We start from the raw sequence: 18,035 nt of genomic DNA on the forward strand, positions 1-18,035 counted from the left end.
ACCTGATTGATTGGTTCTAACATCCTTCAGAGGCTTAGGACCTTGTTTTATAGACTTTTGCTAGTGAATTTATTCCCTGGTTTAAATCTAAAAAGTCTAGCTGTTTCCAGTGTGGAATTCTTAACGACTGAAATACTGGATTTATTTGGTAAAGATAAATAGGACAGCATTTGTAGCATTAGGGGGAAATTAATTTACCAATCTATAGCAGAAGGGCCTCAATCCCACAATTCAAATTCGTGGAGACCATTTATGTGAAAGTCAATGGCAGCATTTTACATCATTAAAATGAACAATATGATCCATGGGATGCCAATATAACAGCTCTCCAGGAACTGAAAAATTTACTAAGAGAGTTACCATTTACTCTGGTGTTGAAAATCCTTGGAAAGCACTTCAATAAAGCTCCCAGATATTTTTGTTTTACAGTGGGGACACAGGTGTGTGCTTTCACAGTCTAGTGTTTCTGTTAAGTTGCTTAGTAGTAAATAAACTCAATTTTACACTAATAACTTAAACTAGGTCAAGATTTTTCATTCATTATGGCATTAGTCACAGATGTAACTTGATATCCTATTTATTATCCAAAATGTGTTAGGAAAAAAAAAATACACTGTCAATTTTTCATTGTAATAAGACTGTTGTGTATATCTAAAAAAAAATTAATTTTGTATGAAGTCATTATGGCTACAGGATGCTCTGCAGGATGATATTAGACAAACTGTTTTTCCAAACAGAAATAATTTAAGTGAAGTCCTTGAAGGCAATGACACAATTTCATTATTTTTATAAGCACTGGTTTCAGCTAGATCTTTTGAGAGAGCTTTCTTCCTTGGGAATGTGATCAGGGGAATATGATGTTTATTTGTGTCTTAATTTAGGGGGTTTTTTTGTTGTCATTATAAGATGGATATACATAATTGTTTTATTTCTGCGCTGATATATAAGGAGATGATGTGAAACTTTTATAGTGACCATGTTTTAAATCATTGCCCTATAAATTGTAGAGCAGGACAGACTGTGGGTGATCTTGAGAGAAGAATATTTGTGGCACTACAGCTCTGAAATTCTTAAAATCCCACCTAAACTTTTCTCAATTTTATCTTTAACAAAGAACCTAATGGAAAAGCTATGCAGGAATAGCAATAAAGAATCCATTGCAGTGCATGACATTCCATTTCCTTGGAGCTGTGGAGATTAATGAACTTGCCTGTAGGTTGGTGCTACCTCTGGTGCTACAGAAATAAAGTGCCCATGACTATAATGCACCTTCTCTTGTTTAGTCAAAGTCAGCCTTCCTTTCAAATAGGTTCCTTTGGATCATTTTTCTTTCTAGTTTTTACTGTATTAGCATACCAGCATTTTAAGGGTGTTAAAGAGTAATTGATTCTCACCACAGAATATGAATTTAATTTCTTTCATGTGAAGATTAATCCCTGCATATTCAAAATTGGGTATCTAAGGTTAGGTACTTAAAATTTAGATACATAAATGTGAGATCTGATTTTGAAAGTAGCTCTTGAAAAGACATTAACATTTAAAATTAACCCCCTTAGAAAATGGCATATTATAGTTATGGTATGAAACTCTAAGGACTACAGCAAGGGAACATGTTGCTTCAAACATTTAGAAATTAATCAAAACAAGACCCAGCTGCTGGGGATGAGGTTCAAGGAAATATTTCCAAAATTAAGGTATAATTAGAAATTACATCTCCACAGTCCTCATGTGTGATATTTTAATATTCTGTCCCAATTTTCTAAATCTTATTATCATATATTTTTTTAATTAAGGGAATTTGCTTCCTTTAACATTCTGTAGTAAATGAACAAGATTTTCTCAGGTCATGTTGCTCCTGACTGATGTTCTTTGCATGGCTTTTTGTAAACTATTCATGTTGATTTCACATGCAGGCCATTAGAGGAGCCTCTATCTATCAGTGAAATTTGAATCATTTAAAACGTCACTTTTAGTATATGCAATTGGGAAAATACTTTTCAAATACATACAAATAAGTTGAAAAACTTATCTCCTTGAAGTGCAGCTTTTGCTTAATTTAGGTCAAAACAAATTTCAGGGTGTCCCAGATGGTAAGCAAGGTGCGTTGTCAGGTGTTCTCTGGGTTTTTAAACAGAATTTTTTATTTTCATATTTTTATGACCTGTTAGGTAATTTCCCAAGAGATGGGAATTTGCTTTTCACCAAACAAACCTTTATTTGACTAAAACTCAACCCATCCTCAACAGTTAGGAACATGATTAGCCCATTTAGGTATTTTTAAAATAAACCATTTAGACTTCAGGTTTTTGGTTGTTTGGGGTTTTTTCCCCACCATGGCTCTACACATATCAGGATCCTCGAAACACAGAAATGTTCTGTTTCCATATTTGAAATTAAGAAGGAAGAAGTTAAGGTTGTGATGGGTTGTGTGAGATGCCAGTGAGTTTCTTTGAAAAATTAATAGTACAGTTTTAGAATTTTTGAGCAGATTAGATGGAATGTGTTGAGTATCTCTGTTTATATCTTGCACTCAGTACTTCCAATGTGAAAATAGTAAATATCATGCTTTTAATTTTAAGAATACTATTTTAGAAAGCTACATACAGCTAAAAGTATTGGATGATAATTTATCTCCTACTTGATAGCAAAACCTTATCCCAAGGTATCTCACCAGTAAGACGGGGATATACAAAGAAAGTAAGTGCACAAAACCAGATGTAAGGCTTAGATGATCCAAGGATGCCTGGGGAAGAGTTAAATATTGCTGTATTATACTCTTGGAAGATAATAAATGCATAGAGGAAAAGACACAGACTAGTTTTGCAAGTAACACAATTTGCCCTTTATTTTAGTTAATATTGGTGGGCATCCCTGCATTAGAGCAATCAATGAGGAGAGCAAACATTAGAAAGCTTTGTCTGGGATGTCCCTCTTCCTTTCTTATGGAACTCTCCTGAAACACCATGTTTTATTGACTCTTCAGCTGCAAGTGAAACTGTGGTGAATTTCTTCTTAGTATACAAATTCTTTTTGCCTTGAAGTATTCTTATCACAAAGCTTCAGATTTATCATTTTTCCACCTTATTGCACATTCTAGGAAACAGGTATGCCTAAAAAAAGTTCAGCTTTCATTCTTGAATGAATTAATTAAGTTAAAGCAAAAGAGAATCTTTATTGAGGTATGGAAATGAATTTGTTGTCTTTTTTCCATGAAATCAGGCACATCATTGCAGAGCTGAGTGCCAAGATGTTAATTTCCTTGCTCCACAAGGATTTACAGGCACTGCCAAACTGTCTGTTCTTATCAAACTTTACTTGATTGCAAATGAACAAAAGATTTTAGATCAAATTTCACTGTTTAAAGTAATTTGATTAATTAGCAGGCATGGATTAGATAATGGAATAAAACTCACACTCTAAAGCATGGAAAAATAGCTTGTAAAATTACTGAGGAGCATGAGAAAAAAAACTATTCTAATTTTGTACCACTCAGAATTCCTATTGCTTACCAATACTGTAGGGTATAAAACATAAACACAAAATTAACTTTTTTCAGGTTTCTTAGAGCTATCATTATTTCTGACCATGAAATAAAAGCACAGCCCTGTGGCTGTGTATTTCTTGGCAGAGGACTCTGCTAGGGGACGTGCCAAGTGTGTGTGAGCAGTCCAGGCAGTCCCAGCACTGAACATCACGAGATGCTCAAGGCACAGAGCTCAACCTGAGCCAGCACCAGCTTTTGTGCTCCTCCTGGGACCCTGATGATGGGCAGTGTCCCCCTGAGGGGTGAGGGTTCAGCACTCTCTGTCCCCCTCTCCATCCCCTTGTCTGTCTCTCCTTCCCTCTGTAACATTGGATTTGGAAAAACCTTTCTTTCCCCACGTCCCAGCCCTGGGAAGTGCCTGCTGGCTTCACAGGTTTCTCATACAAATTTCACACACAAATTTCTTCTTGAAACGAAGTTTTGCCTTTGAGTCTCCCAGGGGAAGGATTTTGGAGACTGGGATATTTACAGTTTGGTACAGAAAGGCACAGCCTGGTAGTTTGATGATGAGTATACTCATAGCGACGCTGTAGAGTAGGGTAGTGTGGGATGGAAACATTAAACCAACTGCACACAACTTGCTAAATGAGAAGATCTGGGAAAATCCCAAAGTCAAAATACTTTAAATTTCATTAGGACAGTGAGATTAGGCACTCCCTATTAATTATATGGAGCGCCTGAAATCCTCTGAAGGGATGGTGATGCCAGTTTGTCTTTTTTCCCCTCTAGAGTAATCTCTGAAGGAGGATCTCAGCCAACACAACTGCAAACCCTCCAGCAACTCAACTGAAGTGCTGGGACTTGAGGTGTCCTGCAGCTAAAGGGAGAGGAACATCAAAGGTGGTGTCTCAGTGGTCTTGAGAGTGTGCCTATCCCAACACAGGGGGCCTACAAAAAGGTAATTTGTCATGCTTGAGTGCTTTTTATTTTCCTTTTGTCATCCTTGATATTGCAATTTATATTTTTACATAGCTTTGGCAGGCATTGCTCTTCTAGAACTGTGGCTCTGCAAATGGGTGGGTAAATCTCAGGTGAGTGAATCTCCCTTTTTGGCCTCTCTATTTAGGCCAAGAAATTTGGTTTTAAAACTCTAAGCAAAGCATATCCTGGGAAAAAAACCTTTTTCTGCATGATTGTTTGTAAATAGCCAGATAAAAAGTTGGTCTGAATTTCCTGTGTGGGGATTTAAACCATTGTATACTGTCTGAAGGAGTATGCCCCGATGAGAAGGAGTTTCCTGTATAACACCAGGCAAAATCTTGTATTTAAAGAAGCAGTGCCTTTTGGTTGGCAGAAGGAGGCCTTTCACTGCTGCTGTTGTGAATGGTGTCAGTGGCAAACATCAGTAATTGGTTGCCACAGGTAGGACTTTTCTCCAGAATCTCCATGGTGAGGCTTCATACTGCTTCTAATTCCTCCATTCTCTTTTGTGTCTCTTGTTGAAGAAGCCCTCATACACTTTCCTCAACAGTTTGATGCACACCTAAATGATAAGACCAATTTATTTTCTAAGGCAGGCAAATAACTGACTGAAAATATTTGCTAGATTATCCCCTTTATCGAAATTATGGGATAGGAAGTCTTTGAGTAATTTTTGTAGCAGTTTCTCCTGCTGAAGGAAATAATTTGAAAATATATTTCTTCAGAGATTTGAAAAAGGAGAAGGAAGTACCAAGATTTGTTCTTGTGATGTTGATGATTTATAGAACTTATTCCCTGAGCTGATACAGAGGGAGGATGTTTGGCCTCTTTTCTCTCTATGTCTACACTGACTGAGTGTGCTCTGCCTAAAAATTGTAAAATCAGAACTTTAGTGAAATTTTTCCTTTGACTTGCTAATTAGGGGGTTTGAAAACACTTTCAATTATCCCTTTTTGTTTGAGATAGAGTCCACCACTGCCTGTTATTTGAAGCCAGTGGAATTAAGCAGTAGAGGGTTTGTCTGTTTATGGTTTAGAAGCAAGAACAGACATAGTGTGAAAGCTCTTCCCTCTTATTTGGAGTGAAAGACGTTCAGTGATTTTTGTGCTAGTCTGAGAAATTCTGTGAGGTCATGCTGCTCCTGCTTAAAAGAGTATGGAATATTCTTTATTTTTTATATTTGAGAATTGTGATGCTGTAGAAAATATTTTTGCCAGATAGTGCAGTAAGAATAACCTGCCTTTGAAATTCAATGGTTTATAAATAAGCAGTTAGAATGTAATGATAAAAAACCAAAGTATTTGACCTTTTCTGAATGGATGCTAATATTTATTCAGGGTCATTTCCTAGCCAAGAGTTTCATACCTATTAGGTTAAAAAATTTGTGCTTAACCAGTCAAGAAGCAATTTCAGGGCCCTGGTAAGCAGCCAGTTAGTGTTGTAACGCTCGTGTTGTACATTAGGTCAAACCAATTTGTAATTATAACTTCCCTTTTAGTTTATGGATATGAATATCTATGATATATAAAACAATTCTGCATGGGTTTATCAAAAATAGAAACATGTCTGGAAATGCAGGGAGAATATTGTAGAACTTTGTTTTCCTGAATTTATTTATGCTATTTAGGAACAGCATAAGATTATTATGTGTACAGTGGAGCACAAAGAATTCATAGACCTGGACTCAAGCTCTTTCATTTAAGAACTACTCTACAAAAAGTTCTTTGTTAATAGTTGCACTGGAATATAACAGGATTAAAGTTAGGTGATTTCAATTGGAAAAAGAGGTTAGAAGGAAAACCATGATTGTATTGCTAAAAGAATTAATTTGATATATGGATGATAGAGGTATTTTTTGTAGGCTCTTCTTTTGGTGTGAATTTGTAGAGATCTTCTCAAAGTACAATTGTATAAAACATTTATATTCCCTGTACTTCTGTAAATTTTCATTCTTCATCTGGAACTTGAGGTCAGAGCAGCCCAATTGCCAATTGGATGTAATTCCTGATAGACAGCTTGTGTTCTGGAAAGATTGGTGATGGAGCTGGCTGTGGCAGAGAATTGCTGTTACCCCATCTCTTGGCCTCTTTCCTGATGTTTTTGTCTGTCATTTTCATAACTTTCAGATCTGGTTTAAATGCAGGAGAGGTGATGCTTCATCAAAGCAGTGAATTTCCCTTTTTAATTTTTTTTTCCCATATTGAGTAACTGTGTGAATGCCTTACATTGTGCATTAGCCAGGAACTGACTTTTCTTTGCCAGTAATTAGGTTTTTAAGAGGGGGTAGATGATTGTGTTTACAGAAGTAGTAGTTTGCAGCGGCTTGAAAAACTACTTACTCGGTTTTGTTTAGTTATCTCAAATGACATGGAGAGCCCATAAAAGTAAGGGGTTGCATCTGACCTCTCTCAAAATTTAGTCTGAGGTTCTGAAATTCAAGGAATTGTCTTCAGGCAGGGAAATGAATGAATATTACATTGAAACTCTATGCCAATGAATACCACAGTCAAGATCAAATCCTTTGTTTCAGTTTAGCAAATTTTATTCTCAAGCTACTTTGTCTAAATTACGTCTTCCTCTAACAAAAGGGGCATTTCTTCTTGTATGGTACATCTCCCAGGGGAAACCTAAGGAAAATGTTTCTTCCTACAACTAATGTAGGAAAATGAATAAAGGTTCCTTTCACAGAGCTGCCTAATTCCAGGGAAGATAGGGCCTTTCAATTTAAAAACTGCCACAATTAAAATGTGTGATATTTTCACTTACATTTATGGGTTAATGCTCCTATATCTTACTTGGTATTTCTGTGTAATGTTTAGCAATACAGCAAATGAATCAAAACACTTCAAAAATGCATCATAAAATAGTGCAAATCAGAGACTTCAGTGAGATTCAGAAGAACAAGGCATGGATTTATGGGCTTATTTTGTTTATTGCTGCTTACAAAAAAACCCTTTTGTCTTAATATTTCTTTGATGCATTACTTAATGTATCCTGATTAATTAAAGAGATAAGCCAAAAAAATATAAATTTTACTCTGAAAACAACTTGCATATGAAATTGATTTTACTTACTTAATTATTTCTTTCACCAGGATAGAAAAAAATTAAAAATCCAGTACTTTAATGAGAGTTCAGAGTGCATTTCATATTCTAAAGGTAGTAAGTCATAGACATTGTTCAAAGAGAGATCAGCAGTACTTTTTCCTGTGCTCACAAACGCAGCCTGGAAATGCAGAGTGCCCGGGTTGGCAGGGGAAGGCCAGCACAGGCTCAGAGCCGTGCTGGGCAGGTTTGCCCAATGTCTGCCCAGCCGAGTCATTGCACTTGGAGCCCTGTCTTACTTAATTCGCTCTTATCCTAATTTTTTTTTCCCTGAAGAATCTATTGACTGTCTGATTTTGAAGGTGAGTTTTGAGAGTAGAAAATTAGTAGAAGTCTAGCATGACCCCAAGCATTGTTTAAATAACTTGGGGAAAGTCTCTTGGACAAAGGGATCTCTCAAATGTTTATGATTATTATTTCCTTGAAAAATTATCATTAGGTTTTAGACTACTTTTCAGGAATCCTTTAAACTAAATCCTAACCAATATATTTAATTGCTGCAACAACCAACCACATGCAGTTCAGGTGTGTCAGGTGAGCTTAACTTAGTTTTGTAAATCAATGTTTCCTGAATCTTGTTGCTCTCTAAACTCACAATAGAGTAAAGGGAACCCATATGGAACAAAAATGTCCAGCCAAGCACTACTTCTGAATAAAATAATCCTAGGAATGTGGGAACTGCTTCAAGATTCAGGTCTTCTCACCTAGGAATACTAGGAAATATTTTAGCCATTTTTGTGACCATGTGACATTTTTCTTCATATTTTCAGTAATATCATGTTCCAAAGAATAATAAATAGAGATGGTATCTATTCATGTAAAGCCATCTTCTAGTTTGAACAAAATGATCTTTATTGATGTCATCTGTTGTGGTTAAAGCAAAACTTACACTCAGATCAATACTATATCACTTTTATATTCATGTGACTGGTCTGAGGTTTCTGCTGGATTTCTGGGATGCTTATTTTAATACACGGGATAATAAAGTGGGAGATTACCTTTGTGTGGAAAATTACCCAAATAGATAAAACTTCAGCCATGTAATGCCACAGCATTTAAAGTAAATAGTAATCTTATTAATTTTCTATTGTTACTAAAAATACTAAAAATTAAAAGGTACTGAACATAATTTTTTCCTCTGCAATATAATGAATGCAGACAAAAACAGGGTGTTTTCAAATCAGGACATCAGAATTTTTTTGTTAATGTGCACAAGTTTCATTCGTCTAGTTCTTTTTAATTCATGTCCAAATGAATTTCTTGAAGGCCTCTAAATTTTGCAGACAATTTATTAAAGAAAGACCTTTCCCTGCTTAGATTTTCTTTTTTTTTTCCACATTAGAAGATAAACAGGTAGACTCTACCATGTCAGACTCATTACTACATCTTGGTGCTGAAAGCTGAAGCAAGATTTTTTCATCAATTTTGACAAATAGATATTAGCAGAAGAGATAGACCTGTAACTATTCTGCAAAATCCAACTTTTTTAATGAGCTGTGTGATGGCTGAATATTGAATTTGTAGAATTTGGTCTTAGATTGACTGAAGACTGCTTTAAAAACCCACAAAAATGGGTAAAATATGAAAATTTCCCAGTAGTATTTATTTTTAGTTTATGTTCTAGGCATTCAACTTACTCTGCAGGTTAAGTACACTGCACTTACAGTGCAACTGATAAGTTTCACTTTCTGAATGAGCTGATGTATCAAATATATGATGGGTTAAGATTTTCTTCATAATTTTACTGTAAACTGGCCAGGCACTTTGTTGAGCCCATGAATATGCAAATATGGTTGTGTGCTGAAATGTGGGGGGTTTTATATAATTTCATATCTGCCATCACCAAGTAAGATCTCTGTTGTCAAAATCCACTGATTGCTCCATTGAGTCCTTGCCATTCTGCCTTCAGCTGGCCACTTGAGCCAGGGGTTAATTCAGTTTTGGTTCCTTAGTCTGTCTTTGCTGCTTCTTTCCTTTTCTCTGTGATTTAAACAGAGTGCTTCAGCCTCCCAGCTGTCAATCTGTCAGCTTCCATGAGTGCTAAATACACTAGGGGAAAAAAAGCAATTTATTACATTTTCACAACTGAGGAAGAATGGATAGCTCGGGAGATTGGTAATGAGCCTGGGTACTGAAGTTACAGATCCAGCACAGGGCTATACATGCTACTATCAAATTCAGAGATATATCTGCAGAGACACTGCGCAGATTGCACCAAAGAAGCTGAAGTTGGAATGCTCTTGATGGGACATGATCTTCTTGTACATGATTGAAGTAAATTTAAACTGAAACCCCTTGAAGTTGAGGTTTAATAAATGAAATTCTTGTCATAGGTGCCTCTCCAGGCTGTTCTTGCAGCAATCTACTGCAGATGGATCTTGTGCAGAGTCACTTTTCTCTTCTTGGCTTCAGCTTTTCTTAATAGTCAGCTCTCATACAATGTAAATGTGATATAAAGTTGATAATTTAGAACGTTTTGGTGTATTGTATGATGGCATAGTACAAGTCCAAAGTGAAGGTCTGAGACAGACCTCCATTCATAAATAATAATACTTTACAGGAAAATTTTAATTTTTTTCCCTGTGGAAAGTTGAGTTTACAATACCTCCAAGACTTATTTGGTCACATTATTAGGGAGTTTTATGCCTCAATACTGTCTAACAGGGAAAAATAAATCCTTCAAAACCAGAGTTTGCCATGGGAAGCTGTTCAAACAAAAATAACAGCAGTAGTCTCTTGCATGTGGAGAATCTTCAGCAAATGTGTTGAATTGCACTGATTGTTTCTCCAAGATTTAATGATGTCCAGGCTCCAGTTATTTCAGTCCAGTGACATGAGGCTGAATCAAGTTTTGGTTCAAAATTAGGAGTGATGGGCCCCTCTGAATGCAGAGAATAAATCTTGTCTCTTGTAAGGAAGCTTGCAGTATGTATGCAGCATTCACTGGCCATTCTGAAGTACTTGTTTATATTTTCCTGATTTATGTAGGGTCTTGTGAAATTTAAAAAAGGTTAAAATTAGTAGATGTGAGGGTAGCTTTTTTGATTAGAAATGTATGACACTCTTCTAATAGGAGCTTTCAAGTGTTTTAGCAACTTTTTCTTATTGCTTACTTATTTAAGCAATATGGATTTTTCCTAGATAAAAATACCAAAAAAATCATCACTGCAAAAAAAGAAAAAGGCTGATCCGAGAACCCTTCAGCAAAACCATCTTCACTCTTGTAGGATGAATGGCCATCTATTGCCTTGTGAAATATCTGATAGGACAAGATGTTCAATTTACAGCATTTAAACCTGAATCCTGATAAATTATGAATAAAGCAGCTGCTTTCAATAGCACTGATTCCCCAGTTTAAGGCGGAATTTGGAACTAAGGCTGTCCCAGGAGTTTACCTTCATACAAGGCCAGTGCAGTTGTGCTTGAGCAGGGTAATCTTTGATGATTGTAGTTGGGAGGGGACATGGCTCAGGAATACACTTAATCTCTTATAAAGGTAAATCCCTGAGGGATGGTGACCACTCACTGTCAATGTGAGTATTTCAGTGTCTTTTACATATTTGTCTATTTTTCAGACTTTATATATGTGTATTTTATTTCCACAAGCAAAAGATGAGTTTTTGCACTTACTAGCTGTCAATAGATAGAGTCTGCGCTTCATTTTTATGTGTACAGGCACAGGAGATACAGCAGTCCTTGTACTACAAGGGAGGTGCATAGGGAGGAAAGTAATCTTTAAAAATATGGCCAGGTCAAATAATTGGTTTAAAATGCTCTTATTTGCAACTTGAACCATCCTCTAAAAGAATTGTAAGCAAAAAAAAAAAAAAATTAAGAACCTAACTTTCTGGAATCAAAAATGTGTTGAGATTTTACACTTGCAGTTCAGCCTATCGGAATGCATGGGTCAGTTCTGTTCACATACCAATGTAATGAAGGTGATTATTTAAGGAGATCTTATTTTATAACCAAGTCCTCTGTCTCTCAAATTCCTAGGCATTATTTCCCTGTGCTGTGGATATTATTTGTATCTCCACAAGTTATCCACAACTGTTTATTAAAAACTTTCAAAAGCAGCATTTTTTCCACTTTTGATTAAAGTGACATTTGTATTTTCCAGCCTATGCTCAATCCCTAATATTGAAAAGTTAATGAGAGAACATATTATTTTCTGTATTTATTTTTTTAAGTTAATAATTTTAAATTATCAACTAAGTGACATACCAAGTGAATAGCACATCAGATTTTGGAATTATGTGATGATGTCTTTGCATATATATTTTTGAATGAGTCACTTGTTTCTGTTTCCTCAGCTAAGAATATGCATATCTATTTGTATTTGGCTATATCTAGACACATATATGCATATACATTAAAGTGCAGGTTTGTTCCTCAGCAGGTTCTATGGATCATGGCTGATGATAACCTGCTTGTGGTATAGAGGGGGAGAGCTAAGGGTGATATTTGAACCCTGCTTTTCCTCCATACAGAGCTTTTTGACAGAAAGAGACTTTAAAAGTTTTTGCTTATGATCATCACTTACAGTTCTAAGGTTACCTGGTGTAAATTACATCATAATTTAAAAAGCTATTGCCTGTAACTGGAACAATGCTGTAGTTGTAGAAACGGGCGTGAATGAATTTCAAAACTGTCGCTGACTTAATGATTACAGACTGAGGCTGCCTTTATTTCACCATCTTTGCCAGATCCTCTCTTTTTATCCAAGGGATTGATAAGAATGATGTTACCATAATTACACCCCACCTGACAGATGGCACAATGGCAGTGACGTATCATGTTTTACTAATGTGCTTCTTTATCAGATGTTCACACCAGAAGTATTTACCTTTATATAACACTGACATCAATTGTGCAGGCTGAAAAACAGATTTATTCCCCTGAAAAAGTGTTTCTAATAAAATGAATGCAGTGACATTTGGAACTGCAAGCCTTGAGGCATGTATTCTGTACCAAAAACCTTAATTAATTTATAGCTTAGCTTGACTTGGTGTGATTTTTTTTCAGCACAATTGCTAACAAAAATAAGCATATTACCAATTGCAGTAAAATATGGTACTATTAAATTCAGCTCGTGTGTTTTGTTGTGGTAAAATCAAAACCTTTGCTATTACTGAGAAACTTCATAGGATAGGAACTTGAGGATTTCCTCTGACCAGTCTGATAATCAATATCAGATTAATCAATCTTTGGTTAGCTAAACATCAGAATAGAGCTAATGCTGAACATCTTCCCTCACCTGCTGCTGAGGATATGGATGAATGGGTAAATTTGATCAGAAAAATCTTGGCTATGTGTCCCTCAGGCTTGGTACCATTTTTCTCCTTATTTGAACACTTTTGCTCGCATCTCACAGATGATTGACCTTTAAAGTGCTGTTCTACTACAGGAAATTAATGTTAATTAAAAAAAAATAAAACCCAAACTTTTGTTGAGTTAATGTTTATCACCTTCATAATTTTCTGAGTTAAAACAACAATATTTTGGAGGTTTCTCCCTGACTGTGACCACTCTTCATTAGTTTTGAAAAGACACCCTGTGTTCATTTCATGCAATGGATTTTAGTTATCATTGCATTCCTTTTCTAAACTCTTAGCATAGAAACAATGCTGCTCCCACCAGAAGCTCTTTGAAGTAGAGGAGTGTGTTTTTACTGTCTTCAGAAAGAAAACCTAATGAAGATATCTATAAGTAAAAGCATGTATAGAATTGATTACAAAACTTGGCTGTTATTCCTTTATTCTTGACCTGTGAGATTTTTGCATACTACTGCATGACTGCTGTTTGGTTTGGTGTTTAATAACTATTTGTTTTGCCTTTAGGTATTGACCTAAATTGCTGGTTTACAGTGCTGGATGTTTTGGCACATCCATAATAATGTTTATAAGTTATCCTCTATTAAGTTACGTGTTCAATATCCAATTTTAGTATAACTTATAGAATATGAGACATAAATGTATCTTTTCAGATAATGCTTTTTTTTAATACACAGCTGCCTTATTAAAATCTTGGCATATTTAGGCTTTATCTGTGTAGTTTGGAAAACTCTAGCTCATGCATGCTCAGGGATCAGAGTGTGAAAGCATTAACAGCCCATGTTCTGTACATAGGGAAGGCAGTGGTTTTATATTACTGCATTTATTTATTAAGTTTCATTTTCCTTATAGGAGTGCTAATTATGTCCGTGAGTGTTCACACGTAAGGAGTGCATTAAAAATCAATAATTAATTAATATCTGCTTGTAAGAAAATGTGTAGGTGCACAGTTTATGTTGATTGGGGTGGGGCTGTGATTAGGGGCTCATCCCCCATGGGCACAGCTGTGAGCAGCAGGTGAATCCCATTGGAGCTGATGAGCCATGGAGTGCCCAGGGGCACTGAGCAACCACCAAAGGGAGCAGAGGGCACACAGGTGCAGTGCATCAGCAGGAGGGGATAAAAGGCTGGGCTGAAGGACAAGAGGGGCAGATGCTTGCAGCCTTCTGAAGTGGTGTGGTATTGCTCTGTATGGGTTGAAGCTTTCTGAAATTGTGTGGTGACACTCTGTGTATTGTGGCCGTCTCAACTGTGACATGTGCTGTGACAAAAACGTTGAGCAGGTAAGAATTGTTAAATGGAGTTCCTAATGGAGCAGCTTTTTGTTAGATATCTGAGGGACTGGAGCCTGAAACTTGCTTCTGTTTTGGCTCCAATAGAAGACAAGTTCATACCCCTCAGATCTCCACTTGTAGATTCCTTATTACCTGCAACTTTTTACACGTGAAAGGTAAATAACTTATCTGCAAATGGGGACCATATCAAAGATGCTTTTTTGTACCAATCTGAAGTGTAGTGTAGTCAAAGCAGAACGCAGTGAGCTTTAAAAATTTCTCTTGTCCTCCAAAACAATGCAGAACTTATTTCTAACACAGCACGAATGCTGGCTAAGACACGAGTGACTCACAAGAGACTACTTCAAGTCCTCATATTAAAAGTTGTTATTCTTAAAAATGGAACTGGGAAGAGAATTATGCTTATCAAAACTAAAACAAACAAAAATCCACTTGTGGCTTCTATGTCTACATAACATCTTTCCCAAGGTGCCCGCTGAAATTTGGTTCTACAAATACAGTGGGGTTTGTTTCAAAACATTTTATTTAACAATTAAAAATATTTTACTCTAGGCAGTCTTATTCTATTCAAATAATTTTAGCCTTTTAAATCTCAATTGTAAATTTTAACAAAGTAAACCAACAGTAATTGATAGATTATTATTTTTTGTAAATTCTGTAGTTATAACTCCTTGATTTAAATACAGTCACAAGGGAGGTAGAACAAGGTATTTGTTAAATAAATGTTATGTAATTGAAGTGTTTCCCTGCAGGTTGTTCAGCTGTTACATTAACAAAAGTCAAATATGATAGATTTGGGTTGTTTTAATTTGTTGTCAGTATTTATATTCTTTATAAATTTGTAATTTAGCGTCATCCAAGGTAACTGAAGCCTAGTTCGTTTGTCAGCTCTTTAACTTTTCTTGGATCTCTTTGTTTTCATCTGTTTGCAGTTTTTTTAATGGATGGTAAGTTACATACTTTGTATCTCTTTCACACAGTGTAAAATCTAATTAGCTCATTCTTAATAGCAAATAATTAGTGATGCTTTTAATAGATACATAAATATATGGGATGGAAATATTACAAGAATAGGAGCTTTTTTATATGATGTTCTGACATGAAAGCAAACCTGATTCCTCTTAGTAACATGCATATGAGTAATTTCATAAACTCCTGTAACAAAATTTGACCTGTGGTCATCTCTGTAATGAAGCTGGTTTAATTTCTTTCTTTTCCTCAGTATATAGAATTTGATTTCTTTTTTTTTTTTTTTTCCTGTATAATGTAATAGTTCTGCTCTGAGTGATAAGTGCACCCTTGGGCTTTTAACAAAAGTAAGGTTCTACAGTGACTTGTACTTTAAAAGTATTTTCATAATATTTGTGCTAGACATTTGGCAGGGGGGAAAAAAGCCATCTGTTTGTAGGAACACCATGACTGGTCCTGTGACAAGGACATTAGGAGCCCATGCTGAATCCTGGCACAGAGTTCTTCCCCCCACTTTATCTACAGAGCACAATGTCATATGGTCTGGAATATCCCTTTGGTACTTTGGGTCACCTGTCCTGGCTGTGTCTCCTCCCAGCCTTCCTCACCACCGTGTCAGTGGGAAAAACAGAAAAGGCTTCAACTCTGTGCCCAGCACAAATCTAAAACTCAGCTCTGCATCTGCTGCAATGAATTAAATTAACCCTGCCCCAGCCAAAACCAGCTCGGGGTTTTTATGTTTCAGTCTGTACCCTAAAGTGGAAGGACCTAGGACCACTGGCTCCTGAGGCCCACGGGCTTTGTGCCCAAATTTCTGACTGTCAGTTTTGCTGGAGTCTGGGAGCAAAGTCTGCCCTGTGAGCAAGAGGTGCCACCATCAGGACAGTTGCTGGTGCTCCAGCTTTGCTGCTGATGCACGAGTTACTCAAACGAAGCAGAGCTGGCTCGTGGGTCCGTGCCTCCCCCTGGATGGGGACCTTGGGCTGATGTGCCTTTGAATGCCCACGGATTTATAGTGAGGGCCAAAGGAGGACAGCAGATACCTCTGCAGGGTGTCTCCTCAGTGGCACAGGGGCTCCCCAGGCAGGCACAGACCTCACCTGGCTGCCAGCGTGCTGTGCTGGCTGTGCCAAGGTGGCACCCGGGTAGAGGGACACCAGCCGTGACTAGTGGAATTTTTTTTTTTTTAATTAATTTATGTTTTCCTTGTTTAGGTTTTTTTATTTTTTTTTTCCCTTAAGGATGGTCTCATGTGATTACAGTTATAATTTTTCTATAAAGCCACAAAGTATGACTAGCTATCCCATTGCAATGCAGTGTATTTCATGTGCTTCACACTAGGCAGGCAGCTGTGACAGGATACAATACCATTGTGAAGAATTTGTCTGTAACCAAATAATGTTGAAAGGTTTTTCCTCTTACTAATTTAATGTTGTGATTCAGAATACCGAATGGAATATTCGACCGTGTGGTTTTTTTATTCTTATAGCTGCCAGAAAATATCCCAACTTTCTTTCTATGGCTGCACATTTACCTTTAGAATGACTGTACCTTTCCCTCTTGGGGAAGGAAATGTGGTGCTTATTTGTGGCAAGAATCTGTTGTGGATCCTTTTTTTCTCCATGTGCATTTCTGACTGAATTTTGAAGTAACCTTAAAAACTAAAGCATGCTGTGCTTAAGTCTTAGGTTCAGATTTAGAGGTCCCACTCTATCAGAGAATATTATATATATTATTTTTTATTTATTTATATATTCTTTTATCTATTTAAATAATATATTTTATTTTCTTATAATACTTTACTATCTTCTGTTCCTTGTTCTGTTCTTTGAATCAGGCTAGGGTTATTTTTGTAAATGATAGGGGGAAAAAAAAGACAATAAAACCCTTAAAATTATCTGCAAAGGTCAGATTATACATGTTCATTAAGTCATTAATTTCATTTTTTTGTAACAAGAAAGTACAATAAATCACTGTGCAGTGTGGAGCTTAGTCCTTGCATCATCAGCTTAGCATTCCTCAGTGAAATGTCCCATTTTCTCTCTTTCTTTTGTAGGTCACCAGTGGGACTTCTAGCTTAAAATTAGTTATTATAGAGGCAGAGCTATTGGGAAATCACAGATCTGATGCAATTATAAATTTCATAATGCTGTACTGCCACATGCTGTTCTGATATGTGGAAGTGTATTGATTTAGATATGTTTTATGGCTGGTGTTATGTGTCCCTAACCACCAAAAGCAATCCTATATATTTTTAAACATTTTATGAATTCAGATCTAACAGTTTTGGTAAAGAGAAGGAAATGTGTATGTTTTGTTAGAGCAGATGGAAAAGGTAAATGTGAGAGAAAGAGTGAAAAACATAGGTAGGACTGGGGAAAAACTGACAGTTGTTGGAAAGGAATGGAAAAAAAAGTGGATTGTAAATAAGAAAGAGAAAAGGACCAAAAATACAGTAAAAATTAATTTGAAAAATTTTTCAAATGTTATTATTGCAAGTCAGTAAATATTCCTTTCTTAGGGGAAGGATTTAGCTAAGTGACTGTCCAAACTCATTTCCAGGCCTTTAAGGTGTTTTGGCATTCCATTCTATTTATCACTCAAATAACGTGTTGGTGATGTGAAATCAAATGCTGCTCTAGTGTTCCAGTATAGAATTTAATCTGTGTTCTTCAGGAGAAATACATAACAGAATAAAATTGTTAAAAACACTGTTCCTTTATTTATTGGATAAAATTAAAAATGGAAAGAGGAGTTTGCAAATCTTAGTGTAGAGTCTTGGTGCACATGGGGTCCAAGCCTGTGGAATGGAAAATAGGGAAGATCTTGGCCATGTGCTGTCTTCAAAATGTCATCTCAAGATGCCGTA

The 18,035-nt window shown here is 36.2% G+C and overlaps 1 protein-coding gene across 1 annotated transcript in view; it reads left to right on the forward strand.

Annotated features, from left to right (window-relative positions):
- Positions 1-4,331: 4,331 nt before the first annotated feature.
- Positions 4,332-18,035, forward strand: part of NRG3 (neuregulin 3) — a 455,991-nt gene continuing 442,287 nt past the window's right edge. Inside the window, exon 1 of the mRNA XM_063163929.1 lies at positions 4,332-4,442. The gene's annotated coding sequence lies outside the window, so the exon portion shown is untranslated. The remainder of the gene's footprint in view (positions 4,443-18,035) is intronic.

Source organism: Melospiza melodia, chromosome 9 (genome assembly GCF_035770615.1).
Source record: "Melospiza melodia melodia isolate bMelMel2 chromosome 9, bMelMel2.pri, whole genome shotgun sequence".
In the NCBI taxonomy this organism is placed as follows: domain Eukaryota; kingdom Metazoa; phylum Chordata; class Aves; order Passeriformes; family Passerellidae; genus Melospiza; species Melospiza melodia.